Source organism: Halichoerus grypus, chromosome 2 (genome assembly GCF_964656455.1).
Source record: "Halichoerus grypus chromosome 2, mHalGry1.hap1.1, whole genome shotgun sequence".
NCBI lineage: Eukaryota > Metazoa > Chordata > Mammalia > Carnivora > Phocidae > Halichoerus > Halichoerus grypus.
Genome location: NC_135713.1, coordinates 206,646,948 through 206,666,321, shown reverse-complemented (window position 1 = coordinate 206,666,321; position 19,374 = coordinate 206,646,948). Strand labels below are relative to the sequence as shown.

The 19,374-nt window shown below is 56.3% G+C and overlaps 1 protein-coding gene across 3 annotated transcripts in view; it reads left to right on the top strand.

Moving 5' to 3' along the window:
• RBFOX3 (RNA binding fox-1 homolog 3) overlaps positions 1 to 19,374 on the top strand; it is a 409,848-nt gene that overhangs the window by 98,669 nt on the left and 291,805 nt on the right. For all 3 annotated transcript variants that reach the window (XM_078066222.1, XM_078066220.1, XM_078066221.1), the window contains exon 2: positions 452 to 598. The gene's annotated coding sequence lies outside the window, so the exon portion shown is untranslated. The remainder of the gene's footprint in view (positions 1 to 451; positions 599 to 19,374) is intronic.

Here is a 19,374-nt window from a genome sequence, read left to right as displayed (position 1 = left end):
TTTTCTCCCAGTGACACAGGACAGTGTTGGAGGGATATGTCAGGAGAGTGACATCACCCAAAGAATCTTTTAAAAAGAGCGGGACCAGGGAGTTTTGGCAATGGTAGCAGTGGGGGGTCCTGGACTCTGCACTGGGTGAGGCAGGAAGTGGGGGGGGGAGGGGGCGCGACCAGACTGGGTGGGGCCAGCATGGGGAGGGGGTCAAAGAACAGTTGGGGGGTGCATCACGGTGGGAGGGCTGACCACACAGCAGGGGGCGGCCCACCTGCCGTTTGGGGATAGGGTCCTAATGCTTTGTTTCCCCCACAAGTTCCTCTCTGTCCCCTGGGGTGTGATCCCTGGTGGCCACACCCCCTCTTCTCTTGGGTACTCACACCTGTGTTTTTTTAATATTGAAAAGAGGATGTTTGCTTCAAAGGCATTTACATTTTTTTCTTTTCTTTTCCTTCAGGTTGAGAATCTGTCTCTGAGAACCTGAAGCTTTTCCTGTTGATTCTCACTATTTTCCCAGCAAACTTCCACCCAAGAAAGTTCCAGAAAGAACCCCCGTGGGAGACTTCCCTGCTACAGCGAAGCAGACCTCACCCACCACTACCAGGTAAGGCTGCCGCCGGCCAGAACAGTCCTGGGAGTCTGGGTTTGCGACGGAAGAACATTTTATTGGCGCAAGGGAATGGCAGGGTGGGGACGTTCTGCTTGCTCTGGTGTGAGGATCGCCGTGTTTTGGGGGGCTTGGGGGTAGGATGGGGAGTATCGGCAGATCCCCGGGAATGTGCTGGCTTGAATTTGTAAGGAGTACCTGCCGTCTGTGACCTGAAATCCATCAGCCTGGCTGCAGGGTTATTATCCTAGGAAGGAAGGTGGACGGGGTGTGGTGTCCCCTGTCTGGTGTCCGTGCGAGAAGCTGCAGAGGCCGAGGCCCGGTCTGACCTTCCCCTGCCCAGATCTCCCTGCAGCCCCTCGAGCAGCACTCATGCCTCCACCGGGCTCCAGAGGGGACCACCTGATGGCTCCATTCCACTTCAGCTGTGGCAGAAACCACCCAAGGTTAGCGGGTTAGTGGCAGACCCTTGCAGGCTCGGGGCCTGTCCCCCATCAGGCCACCCCACTTCAGACGCCAGCCACAAGTCTTGGGGGCCACTTGCACTTCTGACGTACCAGCTACAAATTCCCATGACCTTCAGTTTTGATAATTTGCTAGAATGACTCTCAGAACTTAAGAGCCATACTGATGGCTACGTTTTTATAATAAAGGACACACGTAGGATGAGGTCTGCCCTCCCTCTGTAGGGTTAGAACAGGTCACCCTTCCAGCATATCCACGTGTTCACCCATCACCAAGCTCCCTGAGCTTTGGGTGTCCAGAGTTTTCCTGGAGTCCTATTATGTCATCGGCCACAAGACTGGACCCTGTCTCCTGCCCCTCTCTGTCCCCTGAGGGAGAGGGAAAGTTCAGCTCTCCAATCGGTGCCTCTCTCGAAGGACCCCGAGCCCCGAGGCACCCAGTTAGTGGGAAGTCAGGTGTGGGAATAACAGATGACACTCCCATCCCTCGGGAATTCCAGAGGCCAGGGACAAAACCAGACAGGGTCTGGATCACATCACCAGGAAGCTCAGTGCAGCCCCGTTCCCTGCCGAGACACTGCCCAAAACTGGAGGGGCGGGCTCATCCAAGGCAGGGCAGGAACGACTCGAACCCCTCGCCCTGCCTTCTGCCTGTGTGCTAACGCACACGATGCCAAGGAGAATTCTGGGCAAGGAGCTGAGCGCACAGGCTGGCCTCTCTAGTATCCTTTAAGAGTGCACAGAATCAGATTCTGTACCGGGTATTGGGGCATCTCTGGGCATGCGCTGCTTATTTCTGCCTCAGGGTGTTTGGGGCCTCTCCTTCAGTGGGTTGATGTGCACTGACTGGTCTGCGTGCTGTCACTCAGCTGTCCTCGAGCACCCTGACGTGCTGACCCAGTGGTGCAGGCCGGAGATGGGGAGACAAAGCCAAGCCCTTGCTGTTTACATTCCAGTGGGATGAACCCACATGTAGAGTAAAGTCAGGTAGTGCTGAGGCTCCCCCAGGACAGTCCCGGGCAGGCCGCGGAGGCTGCTGCTCTGGGCAGAGGCTGATGGGAGCAAGGGTGGGAACCAGCCGACGAGGCCTGGGGAGAGAGTGGTTCTGGCAGAGGGTCTGGCGAGTGCAAAGGCCCCGAGGCATGTTGGAGAAGTAGCAAAAAGGGCTGGTCTGGCAGGCTCGAGTGGGGGAGCAGGGGAGAAGGTGCAGGGTGTAAGTCAGAAGCTTCTGGGCCAGGAATAAGGATTCGGGATTTTGTCTTAAAGACGGTAGGAGCCATGGAAGGGCTCTGAGCAAAGGGTGGAATCAGCAGATTTGAGTTGTATGCGGATGACATTACCTTCTGTGTGGGGATGGACGGGGAGGGAAGTCAGAGCAGAAGCAGAGCGCCTCGAGGAGGCTGCTGCTTGTCCCAGGGAGGGTGGCTGTGCCGTGGACCCAGGATGAGAATGATGGGCCCGCTGTACTGTGGACCCAGGATGAGAATGGTGGGCCCGGGGACATGTTTGAGATGAGAATTCTAAACAACCACCCTTCTACACTGAAATGACTCTGTCACCCCATCGCTAAACCTTTGGGGACCCCTTAGAGAGCCCGCAGAGGAAGATCACACCCCCCGGCTGTACTGGGACAGAGGAGCCCGGTCATGTGCTGGTTTGGAAAGTCTCGATCCCATGGGACCTTCTGACTCCTTCAGCTCTGGGGTCCCCACGGTGTTACCATAAAACCACCTGCAGTGGGCACATGGCCTGGGGCTGACCTCAGTGTGGGCCAAGCCCCCCTGGGGTCATGCACCGTCCCCTAAATCTCAGGATCCTGGTTCTAAGCCCGTGCACGCGGTGCCGCCCCCGAGGAAGGGCACCGGAGCGCCAACATCCTATGGGCAGGTGACCCCTTGGAAGACACTTTTCCCTGAAGGAGATTGCAGGGTCCAGCCTCAGGGAAAAAGGTCAATTCTTGGGGTTGTCAAAGCCAAAAGCACCAGACCGGCCGATCCCTGATGGCAGTTCTGGGGAATTCGGGGCTCAGGGGGGCCTTCACAAGCTACTGTCGACTTGGAGCTGCTCCCTTCTTTCCAGCCTCTCATTGATCTGAAGGCAGGCTCTGAACTGATGAAATGGGCAGTGGCCATTTGCGTCTCCTTCCTCCCAGGGGGCCGAGTCGGGGAGAGAAGGCACCAGGGGAAGACTCTGGTGTCCCAGCCATGCCCAGCAGTTTGAAGCCTGCAGAGGAAGCCGGGCTGTATTTTGCCTCCACTTCAGGCAGGCGGTGGATCTGGGAGCAGTGGTTGGGGGAGTGCCGGCTCCTGAGCCCTGCAGACACCCTCCACCTGGCAGCGCGGCCCACCCGGGGTCCCCGCTCTCCTCGAGGGGGCCCACGCAGGGGCTCCAGAAGGAGCCAAGCCCACCCCCGGGCGCCCCAGTGCATCGGGTTCTGATGTCTGGAAGGAAAGTCAGGGAGAGGAGCCGACCTGCCATCCCTCCCACACTGCGGAGGCCCCTCCCCCGGATTTCATCACCCCACCCCCCACCACGGAGCGCGCCTTGGCCTCTGCGGAGGTGGTGGGCAGGAGAGCCGGCTGGGGATGGGGGTCTGGGGGAAGCTGGGGGGGCGGGGCTGTGAGGTGCTCCTGCACACCTTCCATGGTGGTAGCGAGCCACTGGGGAGCTGCCTCCTCAGAGCGCTTTGGGGTCAGTCACGGGCAAGGGCAGGGCAGGCGAGAAGCTGCCAGAGCCCCTGCTGTTCCATCCCCTTGGACACGGGGGACCATTCAGTGTAGCTCCCCACCACACAGAATCGTCCTTGCTGGGGGCCTGGGGGGCTCACCTCCTCTACCTTGGAAACGGTCCCATAAATTAGATCCCATTTTAAGGCTTATCCTTTAAATATGGATTCAGTTTGGATTTTACTGTAAATTCTGAGTCCCTATTAAAAACATGGATGGAAATTAATCTGCTACAAAATGAGATTTGTCTCTTATGTGCGGTGGTGGAGGCCTGGGGCAGATCAGTGCTTCGGGGCGCTGGGGAGGGAACCCGCTTGCTAGCAGCCTGGAAAAACTCATGGCGGGTGTCTTGACTCTTCCATCCCCGGCCCTCCCCTGACCCTCCGTCCCCCTTGCCATTCTCACCTGACCGTCTGAATCCTCCCAAACTGCTGAACCGCTGTGCTGTGCGTCAGGGTCACTCCGACGAAGCAGAGGGTACCGCCGGCTGTTCCTTCTCCAGATGTTTGTGGGGTGGGGGGGCCACCTCTGGAGCTGAGCGATTAAAAGGTCTTCTGCCCTGACCTCCAGCCCCTCCCAGGGTGCTCCTGAAGCCTGCAGGGGAGGAGAAGGTCCAACCACAGTTCACTCTTCCTGCTCACGGAGACGGGCTTCGGGCCGGGCCAGAGGCACTTGCTCAAGTGCGTTTGAAACATGGCCCTGTACGGGGCATGCATGTGCCCGAAAGCAGGGGCTGCCCGGCTCTGGTGTTGGGGCAGAGGGTGAGCGTGTCATAACTCTGTAGCCGATGTACGTCGGGCGTTGCCCCCTTCAACACGAGAACCCCAGCCCCCCCCCCCCGCCTTGGGGACGGACCCCTGAGCTGCCATGTGTGATTTCCCATAAATCATCCCCGAATGAGTGCGCTTCCTGCACCATCCATCACGCCCCGTCTCTTGTCTGCTTGTTTTTAAAAGCTGTTAAACTGGAATCCATCACATGGCATCCTCAGGGGGCCAAGCTGAAGCAAAGCCTGCCCGCGTCAGCAATATTAATGTACACAGAGCTTTCTAGAGCATCGAGGTAAACGTCTCCCCCGTGGTGGGGAGAGGGAGAGCACGGCTTTATCTAGTTGCACCAGACGCCAATGGGATGTTTTTCTGACGCTTGCAGTTAATACATCCCTGCCACGCGTGAGGGAGTCCCGGTTGCCGCTGGTGGGGCAGGGGATGCCACCTGAAGGGTGCGGCCGGTGCGTCTGCCTTCTCCTAGGGCCATCTCACTTCTTCCTGGACCTGATAGTTCCATTTGAAGACTCTAGCTTGAGCCCGTCTTTGGAAGCATGGATCCTTCTAGGAACATCCGTGGTTCCTCTTTTCTTGCTAAATGTTTTTTGGAAAGGAGGATTCGGGGAGGGTGTTGAGATCGGCTTTAATCCTTGCTTCTGAGCACTTGCTGCTGGAACAGGTTCTGGGGATGTGCCCTTGAGGAAGGGAGAGGAGGAGGACCTCATGACTGACAAGTACCGCCTCCCTCCGTCCCCTGCCCTTCCTCCAGGGGTGTGAGGAAGGCCTGGAACCTCCCCAGCAAATCCTTAGCACCCACGGAGTTGAGCAGTGTGGCTTTCCCTCCAGGAGCCCCTCTCCCTGTCCCAGGCAGGTGTCGCCAACCTTGGAGGCAATGGGAATGCATGATCCCCATCTGCTTCTGGCTTCCCCGCTATCCTTTTCTTTGCCCCATATTTGTTGGTCGAAGAATAAAACTGCTGTCAGCACTGGTGAGACATTTGTAAAAAATAGAACAGGTCCCTGTTTTCTCCTGGTGACTCTGGAGCTGTGTCAGTGAGCAGCCCTGGGGGCTGGGCGGGCCTGGAGGGCACGGTCACAGCAGCCCCTCCGCAGAACTGTCCAATTAGAGCCCATTAGTCACTCAGTGTGTTGAAGCATTTAGAACAATTAAAGGTGAGAAGCGTTTCCAGCTGCAGCGGGTGCTGGTGCTGGAAGGCAGGCTCTGCTGGCTGCTCCCCACACGGAAACCGGCTGAGATGAGAGTGTGGGAGTCGGCTGCCATCCTGCGGGCGCGGGCCTGGTCCCCCGGCCTCAGCGCTCGGAATTCAGGTGCTCCGTGGGAGCGTCCTGGGGCCGCGTCCACACAGGAGCAACAGCGGAACCGATTCTCCCAGTTCTGGAGGCGGGATGTCAGAAATGAAGGTGTCAGGGGGCCGCGCCTGCTTTCGCAGATCCTGGGGGTTGCTGGCAGTCGTTGGCCGGGAAACCCAGCCTCTGTCACCACATGGCCACTCCGCTCTGTGTCTCTGTCCCTGTGCCTTCCCGTGTGTGTGTGTGTGTGTGTGTGTGTGTGTGTGTTCCCAATTTCCCTCATCCTGTCAGGACGCCAGCCATTGGATTAGGCCCACCGTACTCCAGTAGGATCCCATCTTAATCCTTGATGACATCTGCGAAGACCCCCAAGTCCAAATAAGATCACATTCACAGGTTCTGGGGGTCAGGCCTTCAACAGATGCCTTTAGGGGACATCATTCTACCCACTGTGTCTTCCAAGACTTCCAAGACTGTGACCTCTACACGTCCCCCGATGGGCCCCGCCCCCATGGATTTCACAAGGACACTAGGACGCTTGCCAGTCACTCTTAAGACGATGGCGAGAATGTGCCTGTAGGCCCATCAGGAAGTGAAGGCCAGAATGACTCTGAGCTGGAAGACAGGACTTCTTGGTCAAACCCTTCCCCGAGGTCACAGGACCTCCACTAACAGAGAGCAGTGGTACCTGGTGGTCTCAGCTGAGATCCTTTCTCGTGTCCTGGATTTGCTCTCCTCCCCCCGCCCTTCCCACCGTCCCACTGTTGAGATGGGTCTTGAGAGTGAACCAAGAATTAAAAAGCCAGACTCCAAATCCAGGCCTGAAAACGAACAGTTGGTGGGGCAAGTGTGGAGCACATACTTTCGTTCCGCGGGGGAGGGCGTCCCTGGAGGAAGGAAGGGGGGCTTGGAAGGAGAAGTCGGAGCGGGGGAGGAGGAGACCTGGGGAGGCCGTGGGACCTGGTGTTGGGCTACGGTTTAGGAATGAGCCAGCTCTGAAGACGAAGGAGGCCAGCAGGGTCCAGGAGGAATAAAGTCAAGCCGACGATGGCAGAAGTGAGAATCCGAAACTGGGTGGGGGGGGGGGGCGCGAGGAAACTAGAACGAGAAACAAATGGCACCGGCACAAGGAGGAACGCAGGCAGGAAACAGAGCCTGGGGACACGCTGCACGGATGCTGATGGATGCAAAAGTCAAATGTGGGCGAGGTGGCCTTCTGGGAAAACTTTGTTCCCGATCCGCCTTCCTGTGTGAGGCTGAGCATCAGAAGAAGGGCCATGTCTTAGGGACGACCTGGAAAATGGCTGTCGCCATCCACAGGTGCATGGAGGGGAGGGAGGGGCGATCTTCATGCTTCGGGATGTTGGTTGACGCAGGTACACACGCGGGACCTGAAGGGTCCCTGTCACACAGAGTCGTGCCTGGAACTTGTGACTTAAAGATGTCCCAGCTGGAGACACAGGTGGGTTCCAGGTGGATCGGCACCCATTCATGGATTCTGCGTTCAAACTGGCTTACGATCCAGGGGCCGTGAGGGTCTGTGGGCCAGCCTCACCCAGAGGGTGACACTGTTCTTTCTGATCCCACTGCCCGGCGGGCACCCATGCGGTTCCCTGGGGTCCTCCCTTCGTTCCTCTGCATCGACATGCGGGCTGGCAGTGAACTTCACTTAAAGGGCAAACGGCAAGCAAGGATTTTTATGGATTGGGAGAAAATTCTTTTTTTATCCGATTTACAAGGACACATTAGGTATTCCCAGGCCTGGCGCTTTCAAAGACATCTGTGTTCTGTGGGGCAAAGAACAGAAAAGGAGTGTCAGCAAATGTCTGAGGAAGAAAAATTAATTTGGAAGTAGAGGTCGGGACAAGCCCAGCTTTAGTTCCATGTGTGCGCGTGTGTCAGAGGGAAAACACGGAGGCAGGCCAGAATCATTTTTCTCTGCTTCTTTGGGGTGGGAGAGGAGGTAGAGCTTGGACAGATGGTGTTTTTGAGTGACCTTGTGTCACCGAGTGGAGTGTTGCTGAGTAATGGCTGGAGCTACAGGAAGCTCGCAGGGTGTGGCCACCCGCCGCTACCAGTGGGGGTTAATTAGGATGTCAGCATTACGGAAGAACCTGGAAGCTATCAGAAGATAAACCCAAGAACCCAATTCAACCAAGATCAAATAGCATGCTCCTAGAACACCTTCATGTGGGAGGCATCTGAGGGCCTGGGGACTCTAATGCGGTATCGAAGGCGTGGAGATGGGTCAGGCTGACGTCCTGGGGTGACATGTACACGCGGGCTGTCTATACAAGGTTCCCATTGCGGGGCTGACTTGGGTCATCCCTGGGAATCCTCATGACAACCCTATGAGCTGAGTTCCACGAGGAAACTGAGCCACAGATGAAGGATTAGCATGGGGCCATCCAGAGTTGGAACCCACAATGGCTCTCTGGGGACAGCCCTCGTTCAGGTCCCATGTTTCGAACGATCCAGATCAGAGCTAGTCAAAGTGAGGGGTATGGACAGAGCCTGCCCGTGAACTGCTGCCCCTGGAGTGAGCACCGAGAGTCGTTTGTAAGAGTGATTTTATGTCTCGTGGATCTATTTAAAGAGTCATTGGACTTTGTATGTTGTCTTTTTTAGTCCGTTTTTTCCAATAATCCCTTTTGTATAGTGTATGTGTTCCTTATGTACAGCCTATATTTCCAGTGGGTTGGAAATAAAACGACCCTTCACCACAGGTGCTTTGGGAAGGCCTGACAAGAGAGGGTGCACAGGTCCGCGCTCAAAAGCGGGGAAGCCCGAGTAAGCTATGTCGAGGGCTGGCATGCCCAGAGCGGGCTGCGGCTTTGGGAATGTGCCACAGTAATGTCAGGTGTGTGTGCTCAGGCTGCCCTAACTGGGAACACAGACTGGGTGGTAAACACATGTACTGTCTCGAAGTTCTGGAGGCTGGACTTCCAAATTCAAGGTGGCGGTGGGAGTGGTCCCTTCCGAGGCCCCTGTCCTGGGCTTGCCGAGGGCCGCCTTCTCCCTGTGTCCTCATGGGGTCGTCCCTCTGGGCATGTCTGTGTCCGCATCTCCTCTTCCATGAGAATACCAGCCATGGGTGGATTAGGGACCAGCCCATGATGTCATTTTAATGTAACGACTTCTTTAAAGGCTCCATTTCCAGATACAGTCACATTCTGAGGTGGGGGTTAGGGCTTTAATATCCAAGTTCTGAGGACACACATTCAGCCCATAACAGAAGGGATTTTTCTGTACTGTTTTTGTAATTTCTTGTGAGTCATAAATGATTTAAAGATAAAATGAAATTTTTAAAATTATTTTTTAAAGATTTTATTTATTTATTTGACAGAGAGAGACACAGCAAGAGAGGGAACACAAGCAGGGGGAGCGGGAGAGGGAGAAGCAGGCTTCCCTCTGAGCAGGGAGCCTGATGCGGGGCTTGATCCCAGGTCCCTGGGATCATGACCTGAGCCAAAGGCAGATGCTTAATGACTGAGCCACCCAGGCACCCCTAAAATGAATTTTTTTTAAGGATGACACTCCTCTCCCCAAAACAGCCCAGCCACTGTGGTTCCTCTCGGCAGGGTCCCAGCAGGCATGCTGATCGTCCCGGGTTTGGGGCAATGACTCTCTGGGATGGATGCCAAGTTGGCATGGCCCAGGTCCCACCCTCTCTGTTTTCTGTCCTCTGGTGCTGTCCCTCCCAGTCTGCACAGGGTTCTATGCTATCCACCTGTGGAGGTTCTCTTGGGTCCCTGTCTCACCCCTCCACCAGTCCTTCTTCCTCTCAAGTTTCTTAAGGACACTGGCTTCTGCTGCTGCTTTGTTTCTCCCATAGCTCTGCGCACAGTAGGTTTCCATGAAAGGCTTTCCATAGGATGTCTTCGATACAACGTTCTAGACAGTGCTTTCATTCTCTCTCTCGAAATGCTCTCCCTTAACTCTGACAACAGTTGAATCATGGGTCACATATGGCCCTGTAGGTGTGATGGAGGGATCGTCAGATGGGGCTGTGATAGCAGATCTGTGTCTGAATGCCCTTCCTCCATGGCAGACCCTGTCCAAGAGGATGGGTGCAGCATTCCTCACTGAACAGTGTTTACAGGGTACTTATCCATCCGTCTGTCTGTTCACCCATCCATCCATCTATGTATTTTTCATCCATCTATGTATGTGTGTATGTATCTGTCCATCCACCCACCCATCCATCCACCCACCCACCCATCCATCCATCCATCCTTCCACCCACCCACCCACCCGTCCATCCACACACCCGTCCGTCCACCCACCCATCCGTCCATCTGTCCGTCTGTCCACCTGTCTGTCCATCTGTCTGTCCACCCATCCACCTGTCCATCCATCCATACACCCATCCATCCAACCGTCCGTCCGTCCCCCCGTCCGTCTGTCCATCCGTCCGTCCGCCCATCCACCCGTCCATCCATCCATCCATCCGTCCATCCATGCATCCACCCACCCATCCATCCATCCATCCATCCACCCATCCATCCATCCATCCTCTCTTTCTCTCTGGAAGTCATTGTTTATTTTCATTGCTTGTTATTATTATTGCAAAGTTTGTTTTGAAAACTTTATTCTCTTTTAATCTTATTGGGATGGTAAGGACAAATGATCATGGTTGTGTTTCCTTGCTTAACTGAGGCCTGTGGCAGCTCCCAGGACTCAGCAAAGCCAAAAGGCAGGAAAGCTATGAAAAGGGGAAAGAGGGAAGCCAGGCAGAAGGTGTAGGGGATGTGGAAATATGCCGGAGGAGCTTTCTGGAGTGACGGTCAGGACTGATGTGTGACCTGTGACATCTGACTCTGATGTTCAAGGTCTGGCCCCCTCGAACCTGTCCTGCCCCCTTCCTGTGTTCTGGCTGTCCTGCCCACATTGTTGCCTCTCTGGTGGTTCCTGTCCCCCCGCCTCCAGCGGGGGAACATCCAGCCCCTCCTTCCAGGCCAATTGCAACTGCCATGCCTCCATGAGGGCTTCCTAGGCCCTCCCCAAACCTCCCAGGCAGGATGGATCACCTTCCACTGTGTCCCCGACACTTGGCCATTCCGTGAGTGAGCACTGACCACCTGGGTTGTGGTTGCCATCCGTGAGGCTTCCCGGTCAGAGCCCTGGGTCTCACCTGGGGGCGGACTGTGCCCTCCAGGGGACACTGGCCATGTCTGGAGCCCCTTCCTACAGCCCCCCACCAGCAGAGAATGACCTGGCCCAAATGTCCACAGTGCTGTGGGGGGGGGTCAAGAATTCCAGGGTTACATGATGCTCCTAAGGGCAGGATCTGGCCCTCGGGTTTGGGGTGTGGATAGGGTCCTTGGGTCTCCAGGCTCCTACAGGTGCCCATTCAAGGGGATGTTCTGCGTCTCCAGTGGGAAGGGAAGCAGGCTGTCAGGGGTGCTGTGGGGGAAGCTTCGGGGCTCGGGAGGGAGGCCACATGATGCCCAGTCCCTGTGTTGGAGAAGGATTTCTCTAGGTCCCTGAGCCCATGGCTCCTCCGAGGGGAGAAGTCGGAGCCTGGGCTGCAGGAGAAATTGGAGGCTCAGAGAGCACCATGGGAGGGGCCAGGCGAGGGAGGACAGCTTCAGGAGACCTTGTTCAAGGTCTCCACCCAGGAGCACTCACAAAACCTTAGTGGAGAGAAACAGTGAATTCTGAGGAAAGACAATAATGAGCTCAGTTAAAGTAGAACACGGGGCACAGATGTACCAGCTCACAGAGCCTGGCATGGAATGGGTCCACATGAAGTCCCACTGGGTCCTGATGATTGCTGGCCATGGAGCCTTGGGTGAGAGTGAGGCAGGGCCCAGGGTTAGCTGCCCACCCTCGCCGTTGGGGAATGGGCAGGAACAGAAGCTGCGGGTTTTGAAGCCTTTCTTTCCCAGGCAGGCAGGGCAGGGAGCAGGGATGGTAGTGCTGGCCACAGTGTCCAGCTGGGACATGCTTCACGGACATCACGTGGCTGTGTCCCCAGCATCGCACCTGCCTTTTCCAGGCACCGAGCACAGGAGCCTTCTTAAAAGAAGAATAAATTGGACCAGAATTTGGAGACAAGACCATATGAGTTTTTCCATCATCCCTCCTCCTCCCTCCTCCCTTCCTGTGCCCGGCTCCTTCCCATCTGCTCATCACCTGACAAAGACACCTTGCTTTGGGGAACTAGAGTAGATGGGGAGAGAGGTGACCCGCGGCCTCTCTTAACACATCCCAGACCCACCATGCATCCTGTAGACATGTCTCACGTGGAGGGAAGGTAGCCCTGAGCTGGGGCTCACAGACCCTGTTTCTACCTCATCAGGACATGGCCCACATGGGTTCTGACACCACCTGCCAGCTTGGAGCCCTTCCCACCTGGTGGCATCGATCCCCAGGTGAGGGGAGCCTGGGCCTCACTCATCGGCTGTGAGACACCTGTCTCCATCTAGACAAGCTGACCCCTCAAACCAGTCCCTGGGCCCCATGGCAGCAACGGCGCCTGTGCCCAGGAGAGAAATGAGCAAATTCGCTTGCTTTCTTTGGGGTGTGTGTGTGGGTGTGTGGAAGAACTTTCAGGAAAATCCTCGTTTCTCATTATAAAACAGGCTGATATTTCAGGCCCACCTTCTGGAAGCACCGAGGGCCCTCAGATTGCTGGCGGAGGGTCACCTGTGCTGTGTTGTCAGTATCCTGAGTCACTGCATACCATCCTCTGCATTACCCCCAGTCTCCCAGGACTGTTCCAGATCACCCAGGTCTGGGGAAGTGCATGATGTGTCAGCTGAATGGTGGTCAGACGCTGTAGTGAAGCCCGGGGACCTGGAGCTAGGGGATGGAGAATGACCACCAGGTTGCGGTCCCTCCTGACACCTTCCAGGAGTCCCTTCCCTGCACCGGCCCTGAGCTGCAGAGCATTTCCGCATAAGCACTCAAGGCAGGGAAACTTATGGACCACCCCTCAGATTTGGAAATGGAGCAGACCTCTGGGCTGAAGGGTTTGGCTGGGGTTGTTTCTGAGAGATATGCAGACAACCAGAACCTTTGCTCAGAGAGAGGTCGCTGCCCCCTCCAAATGTAGGGAGCCGAAAGCAACGTCGGGTCTCTGCAGGCATTCTGTTCGGGTGACCTGACCCTCGCCGTGCAGAGCCAGTGACCCTGTGTCCACCCCTGGGGCAGGCAGATGAGAGGCCGTGGGGGGCTGGAGCCTGGCCCCCACCGCGGGATTTCCCCCACCTCTTCCCTTGCTGTGGGTCCAGGGGCAGGTCCTGGAGAGCCTGGGGCGGTCCGGGTTGGAGCCTTCCAGATGAGGGCTGGCCCCCGGCTGCTCCTCGCATGGCGAAGGCACAGACCCGCCTAGTTAAGATGCAGGGAGTGTAGTGCTTGGAGAAATTTAGATGTTTTTTTTTTTTTTTTTGCGTGTGTGCTTTTGCATGTAAATGTGAGTAGGTGCTGTCCTGATTGATGGCAATTAGCATTTTCTAACGGGAACAGATGTTCGGATTGCCAGGAGGCTGGTACCTAACGCCCACACCGCCATCTGCTCGCTGGGCAGGGCCGGAGGAAGCGCCCCGGCCCGCGGCCCTGCAGCCTTCGGTGGTGTGAGATTGTTTTGGGGGGGTGGGGAGAAAAATAATAATAAAGATGTTTTCAGGGTTATAAATAGTTCATGCTGTGTAGGACGGGATGGAGCTTTCTCTCCGCCTCGCAGCCCGCATTCTGTGTGAACAATGGGAGTGGGGAAGGGGCACACAGGGTCAGCCCTGCGGCGCGTCGGTGAGGGGCGGCCTGGGGGGGCCATGGTGGAGGGTCGCCGTGCCTTGAATCAGTGTGCGGCTCGGAAGACCAGAGGAAGGATGGAGGTAACCGAGTTGGCAGGGAAGGGGCCGAGGGAGAGGTGCGGGGGGGGGGGGGGGCTCCACTCAAGGCTTGCTCAAGAACGCCAGACGGACGGCAGCGTGGACTGGGGGGGCACCCCGTTGTCCCACTTGCTGCCTGGGGGCCTCACGAGCTGGCTGAGGCTCAAGCCCTTCCCCTGGGAAACTGGGGAAGCATCCCTGGGCTTCTGGGAGGAGTCGGGGTGAGTCACACACAGCGTGGCCTTGGGCCCAGCGCATCGCCGGGGCTGGCTGGCACGGGCCGGCCTGGTGCCCAGCTGTCTGAGGGGCCCCGGAAGGCAGGCCCTGGCCTCAGCGTGCCTGGCTCCTAGCCTTCTCCCCTTGGCCAACCCAGATGGCCCTGCTGCTCTTCCAGTAGCCAGCAGAGACATAGTCTCTTTCTTTCATTTTTTTTCCTTTTTTTCCTTTTTGGCTTCTTAAAGCAAAACTGTTTGTTTGTTTGCTTGCTATAAAAAGAGCCGCCTCCCACCCTCCTCCCCTCCCTCTCTCCCTCCCTCCCCTGGGTGGCAGTCAGCAGCTTGCAGTGGCCTCCCCCAGTCCGAGCCTGCAGCCAGCACGCTCCTCCTGAGGCAGATGTCTGCGGGGGAATCTGTTGCCTGTCTCCAGGCCGCCCCGACAGATGTACCAGGCTTTAATTGGGGGCCTGAGCGGCCCGGCAGCCTCCTCTGTGGGCGGAGGTCCGCTGCTTGGCTGGGCTCATTTCCTGCTCTTGGACCGGTTCTCAGCCTTGGGGGGTGTCTTCCCCCAGCCGCGGACCCTGCGGGGTGCATGGGGCAGGCATGGAGGCCCATCCGCCGCAGACGGTCCCTTCTTCTCCGGGCGTCGCTAATGTTTTCCTGGCAAAGCGCCTGCCGCGTTGGAAGTGCTCTGGGAGGAGAGGAAATATCCTCGTCCCCTTGGTGGGGACGTGGGATCGGGGGTTTGCTCTCCCCATCTGGATCTCCTGGTCCAGGTCCAGCAGAGCAGCCGCAAGCTTCCCGGACCTGGAGGCTGCCAGGGCCTCCGCACTGGAGGCAGGAGGAGTTTGTATCTAAAGGGGTGACCCCGGGGGCCGATGGTGCCACTGGGGGCGGGATGGTGGCGCAAAGCGGACATGGGCGGGGTGCCTCCAGGGGAGGTACAGGTCAGACCACCCCTACACCCAGGCTGCAGAAACTCTGGGGGTTTACAGATGGCAGCCACTGAGTCAGGTCCTGGCCTCGCCTTAGAAATGCGGCCTCCCCACGTTTATCCCTTGGTGTCTGTGCTTTCACCCTGGGTCCATGTCCTGCTGGCTCCGCTCTGTGGACCTGACGTCTGGGTGTCTCAGCCTAGCACCGTGGACATTGGGGGCGGGATAAATTCTTTGTCCTGGGGGCTCAGCAGCCTCCCCGGCCTCCGCCCCTCTGCCCACCAGGTGTGATAAGTCCCCCGACACGGCCCCCAGGGAGGCATAATCGCTTCCGCCGGGACCCACTGTTAATTTTAGAGTGACTCCATTTCTGACATCTAACATTTGAGGGCTTACCGTGTACCAGGCACGTTGTAAGCCTTTACCAGCATTTATGCCCCGTAACAGTGTCATGAGGGAGTGGCTATTACTTGCAGCCCACAGAAGAGGAACCTGGGGTTCAGAGGGGTCTGGGGACTTGCCCGAAGTCACATGACTAGTAAATGATGGGGCTGAGACTCAGAGCCCGGTGGACTGACCCAGAGCCTGCGTGTTATCAGTCGTTTCTCTATTGTTACTGATCTGTTGCTACGTGGTGGGTGCTGCTCTAGGAGCCTGGGACCCATCGGTGGAATGTACATTCTAGAGACGGGAGGTGGGTGACGAACGTGGTAAATTATCTGGAATGTTAGCGCGTATAGTAGTTTCCTAGGGCTACCATAGCAAATGACCGCAATCTGGGGGCTGAGCACAACCGAAATTTATAGCTTCATGGTTGTGGTGGCCGGAAGTCCAAGATCAAGGTGTTGGCAGGGTCGGCTCCTCCTGGAGGCTCCTTCTGGAGGTCTGTTCTGGGCCTCTGTCCCAGCGCCTGGGGGCCACCGGTGGTCCTGGGGGTGCAGCTCCGTCACTCCCATCTCTGCCTCCGTGTCTTTACGTGGCCTTCTCCCCGTGTCTCTGCATCCACATCTCCCCTCCACTCTCTTATGTAGGCACTGGCCACTGCATTTAGGGCCTGCCCAAAGCTGGGATGCTTGCAACTTAAGATCCATAGCTAATTACATCAGCGTAGACCCTGTTTCCAAATCCGGCCACATTCTGAGGTTCTGGGTGGATGTAAGTTTTGGGGAGGGGGTGCCATTCAAGCCACTAGAGTAAGTGATGCTGGGCATGGGAGTGCGCAGACTGTGTGCTGATGATGTGGAGGGGACAGCATGCACACGTGGTCTGTGATTCTTCAGCGGTGAAGCTTCTCCTAGAAGTGCTGCCAGGGTTCACAGAAGGAGGAAATGTTTGGAGAGGTGGCCTGTCCTCTCCTCTCTCCCCTTCCTGGCACGGCTCTCTTGGGAGGCGGGGGGACGTGCGCATTGTGAAGCCGGACAGCACCCATCCCACCCGTCCCCTGTCTCCCTTCGGGCAGCCACCAGTTTGTTCTCTGCATTTATGGGTCTGTTTCTGATTTGTTTGTTTGTTTACTTTGTTTTTTAGAGTCCACATATGAGTGGGATCATACGGTGTTTGTCTTTCTCCATCTGACTTATCTCACTTAGCGTAATGCTCTCTAGATCCATCCACATTGTCACAAATGGCAAGATCTCATCCTTTTTGATGATTGCATAATATTCCATTGTACATATAGACACCACATTGTCCTTATCCATTCATCTGTAGGTAGACACTTGGCTGCTTCCACATCTTGGCTAATACTGCTATTAATGTAAGGTGCATGTATCTCTTTGAATTAGCATTTTAGGTTTCTTTGGGTAAATAGCCAGTGTTGGAGTTACTGGATCCTCTGATATTTCTATTTTTAAATTTTTGAGAAGCCTCCATACTGATTTCCTCCTTTATTCATTCTTCACCAAATCCTGCGCCTCCTGCGGTGTTTGTGGAATGAAAGGATGCATGAGTCATCATGCTAGGTCCTGGGGATCCCAGATGAACAGGATGTGTTTCTGCCCCCGAGGAGCTTGTTGTCTCACAGAGGAGACAGACATGCTGCAGGTTATCTGTCCTTTGCACTGAGGGCAGAGCTATGTAGAGGCAGAACAGATACTTTGGGGGTTCAGTGGAAGGGCTTTTGAACTGGGTCTTGAAGGATGCATAGGAGTTTTCTGGGGAGAAAGAGGTGGACAGAGAACTGCATACAGAGAGAAGGCATGGCGATAAGGAAGGGCACAGCTTTTTAAGAGGGTGAGAGAGGTTGGCGGGAGTGTGGGAAGTAAGGTTGGGGGACTGGGGCCCTAGAATAGTGGTCCTGGGTGCCCTATGGGGGGAGGGGCAGCTAGACCCGATGAGGGTGCTTCCTGGGGAGCTGACCATGGTGGTCACGTGGTGAAGGATGGACCAGTGTCCTTTTGAGAATTTGCTACCAGAGTTGGGACAGAGAGGATGAAGCTCTGGACTTGAGTGGGAGCAGGAGAGACAGAGGTGTCGATGTTTCCCGATTGTGGTAGAATTTCAAAGTTTACGATTTGGTGGCATTTAGTGCATTCACAGTGTTCATGGTGCAGCCCTCACCTCCACCTGGTTCCAGAAGGCTTTTGTCATCCCACAGTGAGACCCCCCCATCAGCAGCCACTCTTCATCCCCATCCCTGAGCTGGCAAACATTAGTCCATTCTCTGTCTCCACGGATTTACCTATTCTGGACATTTCATGTCAATGGACCACCTCTGCCTTTTGGAGAATGATGTAGTGCATGTCTGCACCTCTTTTGTTGGTGTAACTGAGCAGCTCAGGTGGTTTTGATGGTCTGACGTAAGGATCACGTCTGAACATGGATCTTTTCCTGGGCTGGTGTTGATATGTGGTCCGATCCTCTCTCGTGATGCTGGGCGGTAAGCGTAGCCCCCGCGAGCCAGCGATCAGCACGGTCAACAGCCTACGTACGGTAACAACCATCCTGTCCCCACATGGCCACCGCTTGTCACTTTCTGTGCAGTGTTCACTAAATGACACCAGATGGTCAACACTGTATGGTAAGATAGGCTTTGTGCAAGATGCTTTTGCCCAACTGTAGGCTGACGTGAGTGTTCCGAGCACTTGGAGGCTGGGCTTGGCTGAGCTATGACTGTAGGTTCAGTGCATTAAATGCACTTTTGACTTAGGATATCTTCAATTTGGGATGGGTTTAGTGGGGCGTAACCCCATTGTGAGTTGAGGGAGTTCCGTATTCCACTGTATGAATTGACCACATTCTGTGTATCCGTTTGTATGTTGAGGGACTGTTGGCTGTTGTGAGGCACCACATTTCTGAGGGCAAATTCCAGCACTCAGAGCATGTTTGTTGAATGAGGAAATAAAACTATGCCCCCGAATCCCTTAATCCTCACCCTTAAATCCCCACCCCGCCACCAGAATGTCGACATCCCACCTGCAAGGAACAGGTGTCCCAGTGCCTGCTGTGTTGAGGGGTCTTATTGTCAGACTTTAGGAATGTGGCCATCATTGGGGCGGCTCAGAAATCTCAGTCTGTGGGATGCCCAGACCTACCCCTCACCCAGCGTTCCCGTGCCCAGAGCCTTCCCTGCTCCTGGCACCCTTCATCTCAGGCGGGGCACCACCGTGCCATCACCCCCTCTGAGCTCTGACTGCCCCGGCATCCCCGGGACTCCCGGTTCCTGGAGAGACACTGAGTCTGGCATTAGAGGTGGGTGGAGGGCAGAATCCTAACTGCTCAGCTCAGACATTCTCCTTCCGCTGCCCCTGTGTCCCACTTGCTCCAGACAAGATGGGGAAGAATACCAGCCCATCTCCACTTCACAGCTAGCCTCAGAACCCTGGGACCCTGCACCACTGTCCCTGTGAACCTCATGAGCGAGTCAGGCCGGTGGGAGGCGGGGGGAGAGGTCCTGAGGCCCCGAAACCTGGATGAAGGCTGTGGAGGCACCGAGGGGAGGGGTTCAGCCAGGTGTGGAGGCTGCAGAGACCATGCAAGTGGGAGATGGGGGAGGGGCAGGGGTCCTCTCTAGGGGGGGAGGGCAGAGCAGGGCCCTGGCGAGGGTGGTGTCCCAGGGAATCCATGACCCTCACCTCCCGATGAATCCTCTGTGCATTTGGGGATCAGCCCAAGTGGTCACACCTTCTCACCCCTGGACCCTCCTGATGCCGTCACATTGGGCATCAAGCTGCCCCCATCAGAAATCATGGTTTGTTCACTAGTGCGTTGGTGGTCTCCACCCTCTGGATTCGGCCACCTGAGGACAGGGTCCCGCCCCGCCATGCGCAGCGACTTTGTTCAACACACCTTGTTTGGGAGCAGAGCCCTGCTGAGCTCCCTGCTGCCCGGTGCTGCCGCTGCCTGGGGCAACAGGATGCTCTTAATTTCCCCAAATACAGGGAGGGTGTCTGCAGCGGGGGGTGCCGGGGACCCGTGGGTGCTGCCTCCCTGGGACGAGAGGGTGGAAGCATTGAGACAGCCAGAAGACCTTGCAGGAGTTGGCAGCCACGTGCCCGGCTGGGTGATTCCATGCATCT